At 38.1% G+C, this 16,162-nt stretch overlaps 1 protein-coding gene across 2 annotated transcripts in view; it reads left to right on the top strand.

The window, feature by feature from the left end:
• Positions 1 to 16,162, top strand: part of LOC5567474 (putative GPI-anchored protein pfl2) — a 139,984-nt gene that overhangs the window by 106,839 nt on the left and 16,983 nt on the right. The gene's annotated exons all lie outside the window — the stretch shown is intronic.

Here is a 16,162-nt window from a genome sequence, read left to right as displayed (position 1 = left end):
ATTCCTCAAGTGTTGCTACGTGTTTGTTTGGAATAATGTTTGTGAAAAACTCATCGAGGAGGTTGGAGAAACATGAATTATATTTTGTAAAGCGATTTTCCATAGCCTACTAGACAGTATGATGTATGTCGGGACGACTAGTTGTATTATGTAATAACAAAAATTACTCAAGAGCCCTCATGGCTTTGAGTTTCTAAACGAATCCCCTGAGGGACTTCGGTTGAATTGTTTAAGATATTTCACTCGAGAGATTTGCTCAGTGTCTGCCAAAGATTCAGAATTTGAAGATGTACCGGTGTTCACCATAGTAACAGTATTCACCACCCCAGATTATATACTGTTTAATGACACAAATAGGCGTATATTGTTTAGTGCCCATAAAATCATTTCAAAATGATGTGGTAACATTCTTAAGAACTCAAAATTTGCTGCAAAATAATAGAAAAAAAAATCATTTTCCTTAAAACTACAAGAATTTAATCTCTTGCATCAGATCTCACCATGATGTTCCTGAATTCACCACCCTCCACAAGAAATCAACGTATGTGGTGAATTCAGGAACCGGTATTGAAACCATGGTAAAAACTGGTGCGGGCAGGGATTGAATCCTGAGAAAATTGAGAGAATCTCTCACGTATCGCTCTCTGTAACTATCATAACATGCTGCACATTATGAGAGACATGCTCCAAGCCTGGGGGACACTATTGCTATTGGAAGTTCGTGAATTGTTTATCGTGCCAGTAAAGAAAAAACCTTATTCCCTACGGTAAACAAGCGAGAAAAATGGATTTTATCATCGCTCTCTCTTTGGGGCTCTCGCTCGCTGCTTCCATTTATCAGACTTGTTACACCTTGCGATACAATGACGATCGTGGACCGCAACAGATGGGATGTTTTTCTTTGCTTGTTTTGATCGTGCTTCATACTCAAATGAGAGCGAATTCTGCAATGCCTGGGTGCAGGTGATTCGCCACCCTAATTTGCCATACAAAAATAATGTTTCTAACGATTCATTATGATTTTCCTGCTATACATGGATTGAAAATTTTCGTTCTACGTATTGACAGTATTCAAAATATATGTTTCTAATGGTGAATAATACTGGTACATCATGTAAAATTTCAAAGGGTGGGGTGGTTGAAAGTGATTGTATTTTGCTAGACGTAATTCTGCAAAATAAAACATACGTAAGAATGATAATGATTCCATTGAAAACCATTAATCCCCTTTAAACACTGGCTACTACTCACTTAAGGGTGAGATTACCCTATCAATCCCACAGTGTTGTTCTTCCGCTAATCCACACAGTGCGACTTGAGCTGGGAAAACTCCGGCTCAGTCCTGAACAAACATCAAACGAATCTCCGCCAGGTCGGATCCGCCGAAAAGAAAGCTCAGAATGCAGATTGTTGTTTGATGTTTAGACTAGTAGACACTAGTGCGACGAAATGAAGCAACTCGGTGCGGGCACTGCGCCAAAAAAAAAAACCGGGAAAATCCGAGGATGTTTATCAGAGATGGAAAATAGAGTGTGTGTGGAAAATGTGTACTGAGCCTGACTAGCAAAGCGCGCCCAAAAGCTACCTCAAATAGAATCATCATCCTAGAAGAAGCACCCAACGCGAATGCAGAGATATGCATACAAAACCTTTTTCGGGTGGATTAGACGAAACCCATCCTAGACCAACACACATTGGAACATTCACCCACTCACGCTAAAAGGTTGCTTTCAGCGAAGGGATTCGTTTGGGTGGAAAAGTGGCATTCTTTTTCCTTATGGTATTATCGCGGGATGTGCAAAGCAGAGTAGACAATCTCATTGCGCTGTTTCGCCGCTTTTCCGGATCGAGTAGGATAACATCCACTAGAAAATGAAACAAATCGGATGGAAATTCCACACAGTTTAAAGAGAGAAAAGTTTAAAATTTACCTGTAATTGCTCTGCTGTGGGTGCACTATGAGTCAGAAGTCAGAATTTTGCGATGAAAAAAAAATCAGGCATTTTTATACTTCGTGATTGATTGGAACTGGTAAGAATTGCGCTTCGATCCAAAGGATTAAGAGATGGGTCTCTCCGCTTACTCTCGAAGTGCACATTTTAGCAGCTCTCATATTATTGATCAATAACGGCGCTGGCCAAGTCCTTATAGTCAGTTGGGATGAGGAAGGAATGTTGGTGTGTGATTGTTGCTGCTAGAGACCAAGAATACCTCTGCATTTCCACAATCACCACGGGAAAATTACTTCGACATTCATAATGTCTAACTTTTGAAAAGTTATTTTGGGAACGACGAAAAATGAAATATACGTGTATATTTAAATTATATAGAGCAGAAGTAAGGGGTTTATGTCGACAATAGTTTTATTGACGAACCATCCATAGTTTGTTTAAAACTTACATAAACGTAACGTTGCCACGTTAAAATTTGCTATCATAAGTATGAAACGAGCTCACCAGTTGGCAATCCTTCATTGATTGAGCACGATTGATCTTTATTCCGTCGCTCGCCCACGGGAGTATACAACGGAATCAAAAGCCCACACATTAGTCTCTCTGAAAGGAATACAAACTCAGATATACATTTGAAAATCTTTCTTAGAATGATTAAGAATGCAATTAAGAATTTAATTTAGGATAATTGTGAGGATAATGGAATTTAGGAAAAAGGTCTTTTGTCTCGATTTTCTGATTTCCGACCCATAGTGCGTCGTCATCAGTGGTCGCCGGGTCTGAAACTTGAGAGGCTTTGGAATCCTACATTCCCCCTCGGGGCGCATCCAAGGTTGGGATGTAATTTAAATAAAATTCCTACCGTTTGCACGCGAACGGACAATTTGCACAAATCAACCCCCACCCCCTCCCACCTGCTGGTATTTCCGCGTTAGACATACACAGTTTAGCCTGGAGGGGAAAGTCTTGACTTGATGGCGAACAGCAACTTCTTGAAAACGCAGTAGAATTGAAAACTTAATGGCTATTAGGGAAAAGAGTTTTCGCAGTAAATTGAGTTTAAGGCCCATCAACGAGTACCCGTACTCGTGGAGTCGGTGGTTTAATGATTCTAATTCGAGTTTTTGTTTCCGTTTTCCGTTGCAGGTATGTTTGGTTTTCGTTTTTCAAACGTTTCATAAGTATGTGGTAAGTATTGGTTTTTGCTGTGTAGAATACAAATGTATAAATGGCTTTATACCGGACCAGCAAAGTCGTCATACAGTAAGTATGCCATCAAAAGTTTATCGGTTACTGGTATTAGAATAATTTCTATAATTTGATAGATTCACGTTAACTTCATAAAAGTTTTGACATTCCTTGGCATATATCTGAAAAAAGTCGTGAATTTTGAATGTTCTTCATTTCTAAGATCTGCATTTGATTAGTTGTGTGTTGCCACTTCTCAACTAGCAAAGCAATCCCATCCACTTCTTATCACTTGGCTCGGTTCAACGTCCATAAGTTTTCATCCACAATTGGATTGCTCCTCATCAACGCAAATATTTCACTATTTACTCCATCAATCCCCGGTCCCCGAACAAAACATTTCTCGATTCCCAAATCACCCAAAACTCCAACTGCAAGTGCCACCAACCGACCGACCGCCCAACTGACGAAATCAAAGTTCCTTCTGCCAGCAATACCCCACACAGATCCCATCAGACAAAGTTTTCTGTTGAAACACCAATTTCCGACACTTTCGATTGGTTCTCCCCCTGGATGCTGGATTTTGCTGGAAGCTGGATTCTGGATGCATCATCCACTAGCTGCTACTGGTGGTTGCCACCAACTATACTTCTGTTGTTGGAAATAAGTTGAGTCAACAAAGCACAACCAGGAGAAGTGCCACCAGCAGTAGCAGCAGTTGAAGACCGAACCCGTGGACGAAAATGGATAAACTTTCGTCACTTCGATGCTTGCCAAAACTCCAAAGGGCACAGTGGTTCCATTTCTTTTATCAAATGGTCATAAATTATTTGAACAATTTCTGACAGCATTCAACATGGCTGGCCTGAAAATTTGTTTGAACATCGAAAGCTTGTTCTTCTGTAGTTTTGATTTGCTATTAATAGGTGGATAACTCCATTTTACATATTTGTTACATTTGGCTTGAATGCCCCCAATGTGATTTTTGAAAGTTAATTTTTTTTCTAGCTTAGGCTCATTAAGATACTTAACTTCATCTGATAAATTTATTGGAACCCCTCTCATCGTGACAACATGTCTACTTGAAGGTTTCAAATAAAGAGCTTTTGGTTTATATGGGAATATAATTAGTTGAGTTTTGGAAGCATTAGGAGAAATCTTCCATTTTTGCAAGTATAAAGAAAATATATCCAAACTTTTTTGCAATCGACTAGGCTTCGTCCTTTGGCGGAGAGGCCTGTGTCATCCGCAAACAAAGATTTTTGACATCCCTGAGGTAGGTCAGGTAAGGTAGAAGTGAAAATATTGAACAACATTGGCCCCAAAATGCTCCCTTGAGGAACACCATCTTTTACAGGCAGTTTTGAGACTTTTAATTCTGATAATTGATTTGATTTGATAGATAGCTTTGGATATTGAAGCAATGCTTGTTTAAAAATTAAAGTTTTATTTTTCAATTTTATTATCAAGCCTTCGTGCCAAAAACAGTATAATGCTCTTTTTATTTCTAAAAAAAAAAAACAAGACTAGTTGTATAGCCTTCAGACGAATAAAACTCGTTACACGTAAAAATTGTCATGCCATCTTATTTTTCGATTTTTGGCCAACGGGCGTAACCACTGTGAAGCAGTAGCCATTCGTCGTCCCGTGTGCGCATCCCGAACTTGATTGAAATTATTTCCACCCTTGCTCCTAGTTTTTCGGGTGGATGACTGCCCCCAAAGTCCATCGGGATGGGAAGATTGATTAGCAAATTCTCATCAATTGTTTGTGTAAAGTTTGTTGATTTATGCAAACGAAAAGAAAATTGGCTGCCTAGGATGCACAGCACCACCCGCCAGCCAATTACTCTCGCCTGCAGTTTGTTCTTCTGGATGAAGTTCCATTTGCAGGGATTGGAAGTATTTTTTTTTTTAGCTGCTGTCGGTAGACTGGAAGTGATACGTAATGGTCGAATAACACTAGGCAACAGTGGTTCACGCACTTTGACCATTTGCCATGATTTCAAAAGATTTTGGCCCGTTGACTTCGAATCTGTTCTCAGAATTTTCGGTACAGGCGGCCAACTTGGGATCCAACATGGTGGACCAGAGAGCAAGATGGCCACTTCCGGTTTGTTCAAAACAATGGAAACCTTTTCAACATGAGATGAGGGAATTATATGTTCGACGCCATTTTGTAATCCAATGGACCAATGCACGAGTTCACTTGTTGACGTGTAAGCGGTGCCTTGTTATTTACGTGACCATGGAAACTTGTGAATGTGGCACCGCTCAAACGTCAAATTAGTGAACCCGTGCATTGGTCCATATGACGGATCGTCAGTTGCTTAAAACCTGAGACGAGACCAGGGATGCCAGGTGATTTTTTCCAATGTCTTCCAATTGCACGGGAAAATGTCTTCCAATGTCTTCCACTTTGAAGTTTTCAATTATCATGGTAACTTAAGGGCAACTTAAACGGTGGACCATTTTTTGGTCCCAATTTATTCCAAATACGTCAAAATTAATTAGACCAGTAAACATAAACCAAACCGCCCGCGCATGCGGTGTTTTTTTATCTGATCAATTTCAAAAGTGATCACAAAAACAAACATGTTGGTGATGCTTGGAAGAAGCGAAATTCTAGCTCCGAAGGAATTCCAGGCGGAGTTCTGAACGCAATCCCAGGAGCTATTGCTATTGGAATTCCCCTGAGGAATTAATGGATAAAATACCCGGAGGAGTTCTTGGGGGACATCTTCGGAGGAATCTTTGAAATTCTCGGGGGGAAAATTCCCGGGTGAAATTCCCGGGCGAAATTTCCGGGGGAAATTCGCGAGGGAAATCCTCGGAGGAATTTCTGGAGGAAATGCCGAATAAATTTCTTAATAAAATTTGCAGACGAATTTCTGGACAAAATCCTCGAATGTATTGCTGTTGGAAAGCCCCTGAGAAATTCCTGGAGAAAGTCACCGGAGGAGTTCTTGGAGATATCTCCAGAGAAATTTTTGAAACCTTCGGAAGAATTCTTGGACGAAATCCCCGGAGGAATTGCTATGGGAATTCCCCTGAGGAATTCCTGGCGAAAATCCCCGGAGAAGTGCTTGAGGATTTTCCCGGAAGAATTGTTGAAACATCCGGAGAAATTCTTGGAGGAAATCTCTGGAGAAATTCCTAGTGTATATCCCCAGCGGAATTTTCTGAAGAAAATTCCCGAACGAATTTCTCAATAAAATCCCCGAAAGAATTTCTGGGCAAAATCCCCAGAGGAATTTTTGGAGAGAATCCCCGAAGGTTTTCTGTGGGAAATCCCTGGAGGAATTCCTGGAGGAAATCCTCGGAGAAGTTCTTGGAGGAAACACCGGAGAATTTCATTGAAAAATCCTAAGAGGAAATATTGGACGAAATCCTCGGAGAAAATGCTATTGAAAATCCACTGAGGAGCTCTAGGGCTATATCCCCGAAGGAATCCCTAGAGGCAATCTCCTGAGGAAATCCCTGGAGAAAATCCGAGGAGGAATTCCTGGATGAAATTTCCGGAGAAATTCCTGGTGCAAATCCCCAGAGAAAAAACTGAAGGAAATCTCCGGATAAATCTTCTGAAAAAATCGCAGAAGGAATTTTTAGAGATAATCTTCGGAGGAATTTATAAATGAATTGCTGGAAAAAATCCCCGAAGGAATTGTTATTGGAAATCCCCTGAAGAATTCCTGGAGAACATACCCGGAGCAGATCTTGATGATCCCCGGTGGAAATCTTGGTAGCAATTTCTGGAGAAAATCCCCGGAGAAATTCCTGGTGGAAATGTCCGTCAAATTCTCCTAAAAATCCTCTAAGGAATTTCTGCAAAAGTTTCATAATGAAATCCCCAGAGAATCCCCGAAGAAAGTTTTGAAATTTTTTTGAAGAACTCTGGAGAATTTCTCGGAGGCAATGTAGTGAATTTTCTGAAGTAACTTCAGGATAATTCGAAGTGGACTACTAAAGGAACTATGAATAATTTCTGTAGAATTTCGGAAAAAAATCTAGGAAGAAATACAGAGGAAATCCGAAGAAATTCCCGTTCCAAAAGAATTCCCGAATGAAATCTGTAGGAACTCCCAGAGGAACTTCAAAGAAATTCAATGAAGAACTCCGAAAAAAATCCATGAGGAATTCTGAAGAAATTTCTGGAGGGCCTCCAAAGAAATTCCTGCAGAGGCTTCGAAGCAATTCCTGGAGGAACTACGAAATATTCCGCATATAGAAAAACTTCGAAAAATTCCTAAAGGAACTATGGAGATAATCTCGGAAAAACTCTGGAAAATACCCTGGAGGATCTCTGAAGGAAATCCTGAAAGAGCTCCAAGAAATGTATGCAGAAAATCCTATGAATTTCTGAAGGAACACTGAAAGAATTCTATGAGAATCCATGGAAAAACCCATAGGAGTTATCGGTGGAGCTTCGAAAGAATTCCCGTAGTAACTACTATAGAATTCTCGGACAAACTTTGAAGAAGTTTCAGATGGACCTCCGAAGGAATTCCCGCCAAGTATTCTGAAAAAAAATCCTGAGGGCTCTTTCCTAGAGAAACTGCGAAGTTAATTCTGAAGAAACTACGAAGAAATTCTGAAGACGTCTCCGGTGGTACAAATCTCCTGAGGAATTTCTGGAGGAAATCTCCGGATTAATTCTTTAAAAAAAAACCTTTGAGGGAATTTTTGGAGGAAATACCCTGATGAATTTCTTAATGAAATCTCCGGAGAAAGTGCTGGACGAAATCCATGGAGGAATTAATATTGGAATTCTTGCTAGAGGAATCACTAGAGGAAATCCGGGAGATAATTTTCGAAGGAATTCCTGGACGAAATCTCAGTAGGAAACTCTGGAGGATATCTCCGGAAGAATTACTGGATGAAATACCCCGGAAAAAATCTCCGAATGAATTTCAGGAGAAAGCCCCGGAGGAAGCAAAAAAGCAAATCGCCAGAGGAAAAAAAACCTCTAGAGGAGTTCCTGGGAGAAGTCCCCTGTGGCATTCCTGGAGGAAATCTCCTGATTAATTAGCAAAAAGATTTCTGCGGGATTTTCACTAGGATTGTTACAATTAGGTTCATTCCAAAGTATCTAGAGTACTCCACAGATTCCTTTGAAACATACCTAAGGGTATTCCCAAACAAATCTGAAATTTATTGAGGATATTTTTGCAGATATTTTTTGAAATATTGTGAAACAATTGGTGAAGGAATTCTTAAGGAGTTTCCGAAGAAACCAGTGGAAAAAATCTTGACAGTTATCCCGAAAGCCCTTGGGATAATTTAAGAAGCAACGATTGTAGCAATCTCAGAAAAAATCATATTTGTATATTTTTTATGAATTTGTATCACTGAAACAGATCAAAGAAAAAATGATTGTAGGAATCCCTGAATACCTTTGATGAACCTCTGGAATAATATTTAAAGTCATTACTAAAATGTTTTTACAAATCTCTGCAAGAGTTAATAGAAGAAATTCTGGAAGAATACTTGACCGAATTGTCAGATAAATATATAAAGAAATCAATGGAATTCGGAGAGGGATAGCTAAAGATAGAGCATCTCTGTAATTTTCAACCTCACATATTTTTTTAAATCTAGGAATTGTTAAAATGCCAATAACTTAAAATTGTCTTCCAAATGTCTTCACAAATTGTGAAAAGTCTTCCAAAAATCTTCCGTCTTCCAAATGTCTTCCACACTACTCAAATGTCTTCCAATGGAAGACATGTCTTCCAACCTGGCATCCCTGGGTGTAGCTGACGTGATACAGCATTTCATACGCAGCCGCTGGATGCCAGAACAGACGCTGTTTGAGCCGCACCTACTGGTGTAAAGACGCTCGGAACGTACCTCCTCACTCTAGCTGATGTCAGAAGGACAACAGTCCCAGGCTGCACTACCAGCCAAGTACGCAACCCTTAGTTGGCGGTCTTTGTGATCATTTGACCCGTCTAAAATGACACCTTCACGCATTTCCTATCGAAATCCGTCAGGAATTACACCCGGAATTTATTTTAAGAAATCATATGTTTAAAAGAACGAACCACTTCGATAACTTTTATTTAAATTCTTGTAAAAAATTTCCAATTTTTCCTTTAGATTTCATTAGTTATTCTTTTTTCTTCTTTCATTTAAGAACTTCTATCATGAACTCATTCAGAGAATAGTACATAAATTTTACTATTTTTCTGCAATTTATACAGAATTGACGGATTGTTTTGGAGGAGTTTCCGTGCACAATTTTTTTGGTATTAATCTCTAGAGCACTTGCCAACTACAAAAAAACGGCTCACTGTAAGGTGCTTGTTTCAGCGAGCTATTCAGATGGTCTGAGGTCCGCGGACCCCATATTGAGAAACGTGGTTCTAGAGCATTCTTGGTGATCTTGAAGAAATTCTTAAATGCTTTGTATTGTTGTTGGTGTACATTTTGAAAGAATCCGAAAGTATACTATGAAGAATTTCTTGAGGAATTCTGTAAGAACTCCTTAGAGAACGCAAATAATCCGGAAACAAAATTTATTCTGGAATATTCTCTTTAGGAATTTCTTGACATTTTCCTGTGGGATTTTTTGTCAGATTCTTTGGAGGAATATTTACTGGGTGAAATACTGGTGGAATCTATTTTAGGAAAATCTTGGAGGATATGTATGAAATCCTTATACCTTGACATGCTCTATTACCGTGAGGTTAAAAAAATTCAAGTTTCAATCGATCAGATAAAAATAACGTTTGATTATTTTCAAGTCTTTAATGTTTTATATAGTAGACCGTTTTATATACTTCGCATAAAAAATATGATTTGGACCATTTTGAAAACTTTAACCATGGTTACAGTTGATGTTGTTAAAAATACCAGTGTTCCAAATACCGTGCATCTGACCCCGACTGCCGGGTCACATTTTGAAATATCTCTCAATTGAACGAACGAAGCGCATCAAAAATAAAACTTTTATATCGAAGAACGTATTTAGGTTTGCATGATTGATTCGGGAAATAAAATATATATTTCACTTCGCCATTTTGGAATTATAGCTGAAACACGGTATTTGGAACACATAAGCAACCGTGCCCTAATACCATGTATTGGCACCAGGCGATTACATTCTAACATTATTTTTTGCTAATAGTTCAACGTATTGTCATGCAAAATGGGTGCAGTGGTTTAGTGCAATGATTGTTATTTTTGAGGCCACTTGTGCAAAACCCACCCCACCCCCTCATGAAAATTCATGATCAGACCAGATCAGAAGGGTATAGCAAGCCTATTACAATCATATACCAGGATGAGCAACAAGATCTCGACATACTTTTCTTTTGCTTTTAGGGTAGGTTTGTCAGTTATGGATAATTAGCCACACGTAATAATTCATCTGTTTTAAGATTTTTAATCATTTTGTTCTTTTTTTAAGTAGTTTGATATCAAATATATCTTGATATTGAAACATTCAAAAGTATTCAAAATGTGAAAGCTTTAGTGGGACCCCCATTTAAATTAATACCATGATATGGTAATCGTTTGCCATCTTTCAACTCGAGAAACAAGAGATACAGATTTTCAAACTTGACCATTGTGTATAAAAGGCCAATTTTTATAATGTATTCTTGCCAGATTAAAGTTATAGACCGAACGTTCTATTGTCACCAAAAAACATAAATTTTGTAAAAAAAATCTGTTTTTTTTTATACGCACTATTGAATATACCTACTGTGCTAAGGTTTTGAAAAACTGGGTTTAAATTTATGTCGTTCAATAAAAGCTATAAATTTCTGCGATCAATTTTTGTGGAACAAAAAACTTTTCCATTTCCAGTGGTCAAAGAGCACGAAAAAACTTTTGGTTTTTCCGCCTAGTGTAATATGGAGGATTCAATATTTAAAATTCATGAACGATTTCCTGAGATCTTACCACCGCTCAACGTCCATTCCATCCTGCGTGACAAAACTACTGCTTCGGCCCGAAGTTCGGTAAGACAAATTAGCTGAAAATTGGTTCGAAAACAATCGCTAATGGGAGCGCTTGCCAGGGCCATGGTTGTCCTTGGTGAAACTTTTCTTGGTTTTCCTGATGCGGAAGAGGGTACATGATTAACCCCATGAAGAAAACGAAATCCAACGACTTTTCCACCGGCGATGATTGAAAAAAAAAAGCGGAATAAACTAAAGAATGGCTCGAAATTCAAGTTTAATTAGAGTTTTGCCAAGTTAATTTGCATTTAATTGGACCTCTTCTAGCCATCGAGGTGGAGAAAGTTTTGCCTACGGGCGGGAGGTTGAAAACTATAGACCAACATGGGTCACGAACTCGGCAGGACGACGAATGGTAAGATTTTGAACCTTCTGCTAAAACCGACGAACGATTTGAAACTGGAGGCCTCCGGCGGTTGGGACATGGATAAACACTATCACATCGAAAGTTTTCCTTTGTTTTGGGTTCGGCAAACGATAATTGCCGGCTGCACGACTCTACCATTCAATGTTGCTGTAAAGTCATGAATCGCCGAAGGGCAAAGATCATTGTCGGACGCAATAAAATGGAATTTATGTAAATTTGATCGAATCGATTCGAATTTTCTGGCACGCAACCCTTACCACCTTTAAGATTTCGAGATGGCGTTGGGCAGAACCATACGAAACACATGTCAGACACTGCTTTCCAGGAACAACGTACCTCCGACCAGCACTACTTCAAATGTAAATGGGATATTATTGGAAATTGGCTTCGCTAACAATGGGGCCATTTGGACGGAACACCTGATGTTCTTACACGAAGGATGTCTGCTTGGTGCTCCATCCATTGGATACTGGTCAGTGTGTAAATGTTCGCTACAACACATTTCCTTCAACCGACGTCGACAATAAAGGACAACATGGACGGTTGTCGTCTAGTCTCAGGCCATTATCGTTATTATCGGCATCTTTCTCCGACCATTCTTGACCTCCAAACTACTCCCGCACATATCGATGTTCGGTTGTTCGCCGGTATGACTGGACATTGAGAACAGAGGCGAATTTGTGATTGAAGAATATGTCTTCCAATTTTACAATTTGTTGATTTTCAAGTTTTTCAAATCCCATTCCAACTTAATGCATATTTTTTACATTTTTTTTGTATATTTTGATATGTTTGTGTTACTGAAAATGACACATTGTAGTGTATTTTTCCATGTTTGGTATATTGCTTTATTTTAATATCCTTTATGTGTATTTTTGTGTGTTTCAATGACTTTTTCTCTAAATATCTTGTTTGTTTGGTTGCTGTTATTTTTACTATTGTTACTAACTTTTGTACACTTTGGAGGTTGCTTGAGTAATTTTCATTAATTTATTGTTTCGTTCTTAAGTTTAAGTGTGTTTAAGAAATAATTTCGGGCTATGTCTTGCAAGCTTTCAATATTTTTGAGAAATTTTTGTTTAAATTATTTTAATTTGTTTCTTTTTCAAGATTTTTATGTATTCTTATGAACTACAGTTAGCTCTCCCTTACTCGATATTCTGTATCTCGATATTTCCCCTAACTCGATGTAATGTGCGGTCACTTCAATCTAGCATACTTTGATCCCTCCGTAAGTCGATACCTCTCTAACTCGATGTTCCCTAACTCGATGCGATCTGTTTCAGTTTCCTATGCAAGTTTTTCTCTCTAACTCGATAGTTCCATGGACATTTTCAAATATCCTCCAAATGTTAATAAATTTCATAAATTTGATAATTATGATTATAGTAATAGTAAAATGAAGGTTGACAAGTCATTTTAGGATGATAAAAAATTGAATTTTTGAAGACTATGCAAAAAGTGTCATGTTGCTAAATGTACTAAAAATTTACAATTTTTCTCATTTTTTCACTATTTTGAATGTACTCTGTCGAAATAACGAAAATTTCAAAAATTGAAATATATGTGTTCTGTATCTCGATACCTCCCTAACTCGATGGTCCCTTCAATATCGAGTTAGGGAGAGTTGACTGTATTGTTAATTTGATGTTTTAACTTTGACATCTTATTCATATTTATTTTACGTTGTTTCAAATATGTTTCAAGCTTTTTTAACTGTGTATTTTTTTGTTTATTTTCGATCATGTTTGTTTTAATATTCTTTAGATTTTGTGTATTTTACGACATGCTTCGCTTCAAAACATCAAACATTCCTTCGGAGAAATTTGAACAGCTTACTTTTGGAGAAACTTGAAAAGCTTTTCTTTAGAGAAGCTTAGAAAGCTTACCTTCTTTAAAAGAACACTTAGGAACACTTGAAGATATTTCTTGCTTAGTTTGTTAAGTTTTCTCCGGAAAAGCTTAAAAAAATTAACTCCAGACAAACTTCTTAAGCTTTCATTCGGAAAGCTTGGTAAACTTTCCTCCAGAGAGCTTGGTAGGTTTCTCTCTGGAAAGCTAGGTAAGCTTTCTGCCCGAGAAGTTTGAAAAGTTATCCTCTGGAGATGCTTAGTAAGCTTTCATTCGGAGAAACTTAGTAAGCTTTTCTTCGGAGAAGCTTGGTAAACTTGTATGCTTTTTTTCGGATAAGCCTGGTAAGCTTTCATCCGGAGATGTTTATTAAGCTTTACTTCGGAGAAGCTTGGTATGCTTTCCTGCGGAGTAGCTTGGTAAGCTTTTCTCCAGAGATGCATGATTACTTTTCCTCTGCAGTAGATTGATAAGCTTTCCTCCAGAGATGCTTGGTATGCTTCCATCCGAAGAAGCTAGGTAAGTTTTCCTCCGAAAAATCTTTGTTAATTTTCCTCCGGAGTAGCTTGGTAAGTTTTCTCCAGCGAAGCTTAATCAAATTTCTTCTAGAAAAGCTTAGTGAGCTTTTCATTGGAGAAGTTTGTCAAACATTACTTCGAAGAAGTTTGAAGAGTCTTCTTTCGGAGTAGATTGGAGAGTATTCTCTCGAGAGCTCAGCACCTGAAAACTTTTTTTTGGAAGCTGGGAAAGCTTTCCCTCAAAACATTCGTATGGATTTCCTCAAAAGCTTCGAAAGCTTTCTCTCAAAACCATGATAAGTATTTCTTCTGAAGCTTCGAAAGCTTTCTTCCAGATAGATGTAAAGCTTCCTTGCAGAAGCTTGGAAAGCTTCCTTCCAGAAGCTTGGAAAGCTTCCTTCCAGAAGCTTGGAAAGCTTCCTTCCAGAAGCTTGGAAAGTTTCCTTCCAGAAGCTTGGAAAGCTTCCTTCCAGAAGCTTGGAAAGCTTCCTTCCAGAAGCTTGGAAAGCTTCCTTCCAGAAGCTTGGAAAGCTTCCTTCCAGAAGCTCGAAAAGCTTCCTTCCAGAAGCTGGAGAGCTTCCTCCGAGAAGCTGGAAAGCTTCCTCCGAGAAGCTGGAATGCTTCCTCCGAGAAGCTGGAATGCTTCCTCCGAGAAGCTGAAAGCTTCCTCCGAGAAGATGGAAAGCTTCCTCCGAGAAGCTGGAAAGCTTCCTTCCAGAAGCTTGGAAAGCTTCCTTCCAGAAGCTTGGAAAGCTTCCTTCCAGAAGCTTGGAAAGCTTCCTTCCAGAAGCTTGGAAAGCTTCCTTTCAGAAGCTTGGAAAGCTTCCTTCCAGAAGCTTGGAAAGCTTCCTTCCAGAAGCTTGGAAAGCTTCCTTCCAGAAGCTTGGAAAACTTCCTTCCAGAATGTTGGAAAGCTTCCCTCTTGAAACTTGGAAACCTTCCTTCCAGAAGCTTTAAAAGCTTCTTTCCAGAAGCTTGGGAAGCTTGGGAAGCTTCTTCCAGAAGCTTGGAAAGCTTTCTTCCAGAAGCTTGGAAAGCTTCCTTCCAGAAGCTAGGAAAGCTTCCTTCCTGATGATATTCTTGATTATGATTTTCTAATGGCTTCCTTTTGATATTATTATGATATTCTCATGATACTCTTTTGTTTTCTTTGTCATATTTTTAATGATATTCTTAAATTTTTTAATGATTTTATTATAATTTTTAATGGTTTTCTAGCGATTTTTTATGATTTTTTTTTTTTTATTTTATCAGGATTTTCTAATGATTTCCATATGATTTTCTCATGAGTTTTCCTTACGATTTGATATGATCTTCTAAAGATTTTCTTATGATTATCTATTGGTTTTTATGGTTTTCTATGATTTGTTTGCGATTCTCTTATGATTTTCTGATGAGTTTCTGGTAGTTTCGTGACCATTTTCTGATGATTTTTATACGATTGTCTGATTTTCTGACGTGTTTTTGATGATTATCTATTTGTTCTGTGATGATTTTCTGATGATTTCTTATTTTATTATCGTTTTCGTTGGATTTTTTAAATATTTTTTATTATTATTTTCGTTTGATATTCTTATGATTTTTTGTCTTATGATTTTCGTATGATTTTCCCATGATTTTGTTATGATCTTTCAATGATTTTTTTATGATTTTCTTATGGTTTTTTGGCAATTATCTGATGATTTTCGAATGCTTTCCAAATGATTGTCAGAATAATATTGATGGTTTTCTAATAAAGTTCTGGCAATTTTTTGATTGTATTCTGATGACTGTATGTTGATCTGATAATTTTCTCGTGATTTTCTTATGATTTTGTGGTGATTTTCTAATTTTCTTTTGATTTTCTCGTGATTTGGTTGTGATTTTCATAGATTTTTGCATAATTTTCTATTTTTTTTAAGATTTTCTTTTGATTTTCTTGTGATTTTCTGAACATTTTCTGATAGTTGTGTGACTATTTATTGATAATTTTTTGACGTTTGTCTGATAATTCTGTTCTGTTGGTTTTCCCATGATTTCCAAATGATTTTTGATTTTTTGTTACCCTAATCCACCTCTGGCATATCGTATGGGAAGAAAGCACATGTGCACGAAAGACACGATTTCCCCACACTCCCCCTGAAAGCGTATTGAATTACCCCTCCGATGGAATGGATCCGAGATTCTGGTGCTGATGGTGGTATAATTTCATGGTGTCGTGATAATTTGCGGCGGATTTGCTCCGGCATGGAGTTTGACCCCTCCTCCAGCAGCCCCATTAGACAAAACAATCTCATTGGAGGAAAATTTATTGAAATTTGATATTTCCATCAGTTTGAGA

This window comes from Aedes aegypti, chromosome 3 (assembly GCF_002204515.2).
Source record: "Aedes aegypti strain LVP_AGWG chromosome 3, AaegL5.0 Primary Assembly, whole genome shotgun sequence".
NCBI lineage: Eukaryota > Metazoa > Arthropoda > Insecta > Diptera > Culicidae > Aedes > Aedes aegypti.
This window is presented reverse-complemented; position numbering and strand designations above follow the sequence as displayed.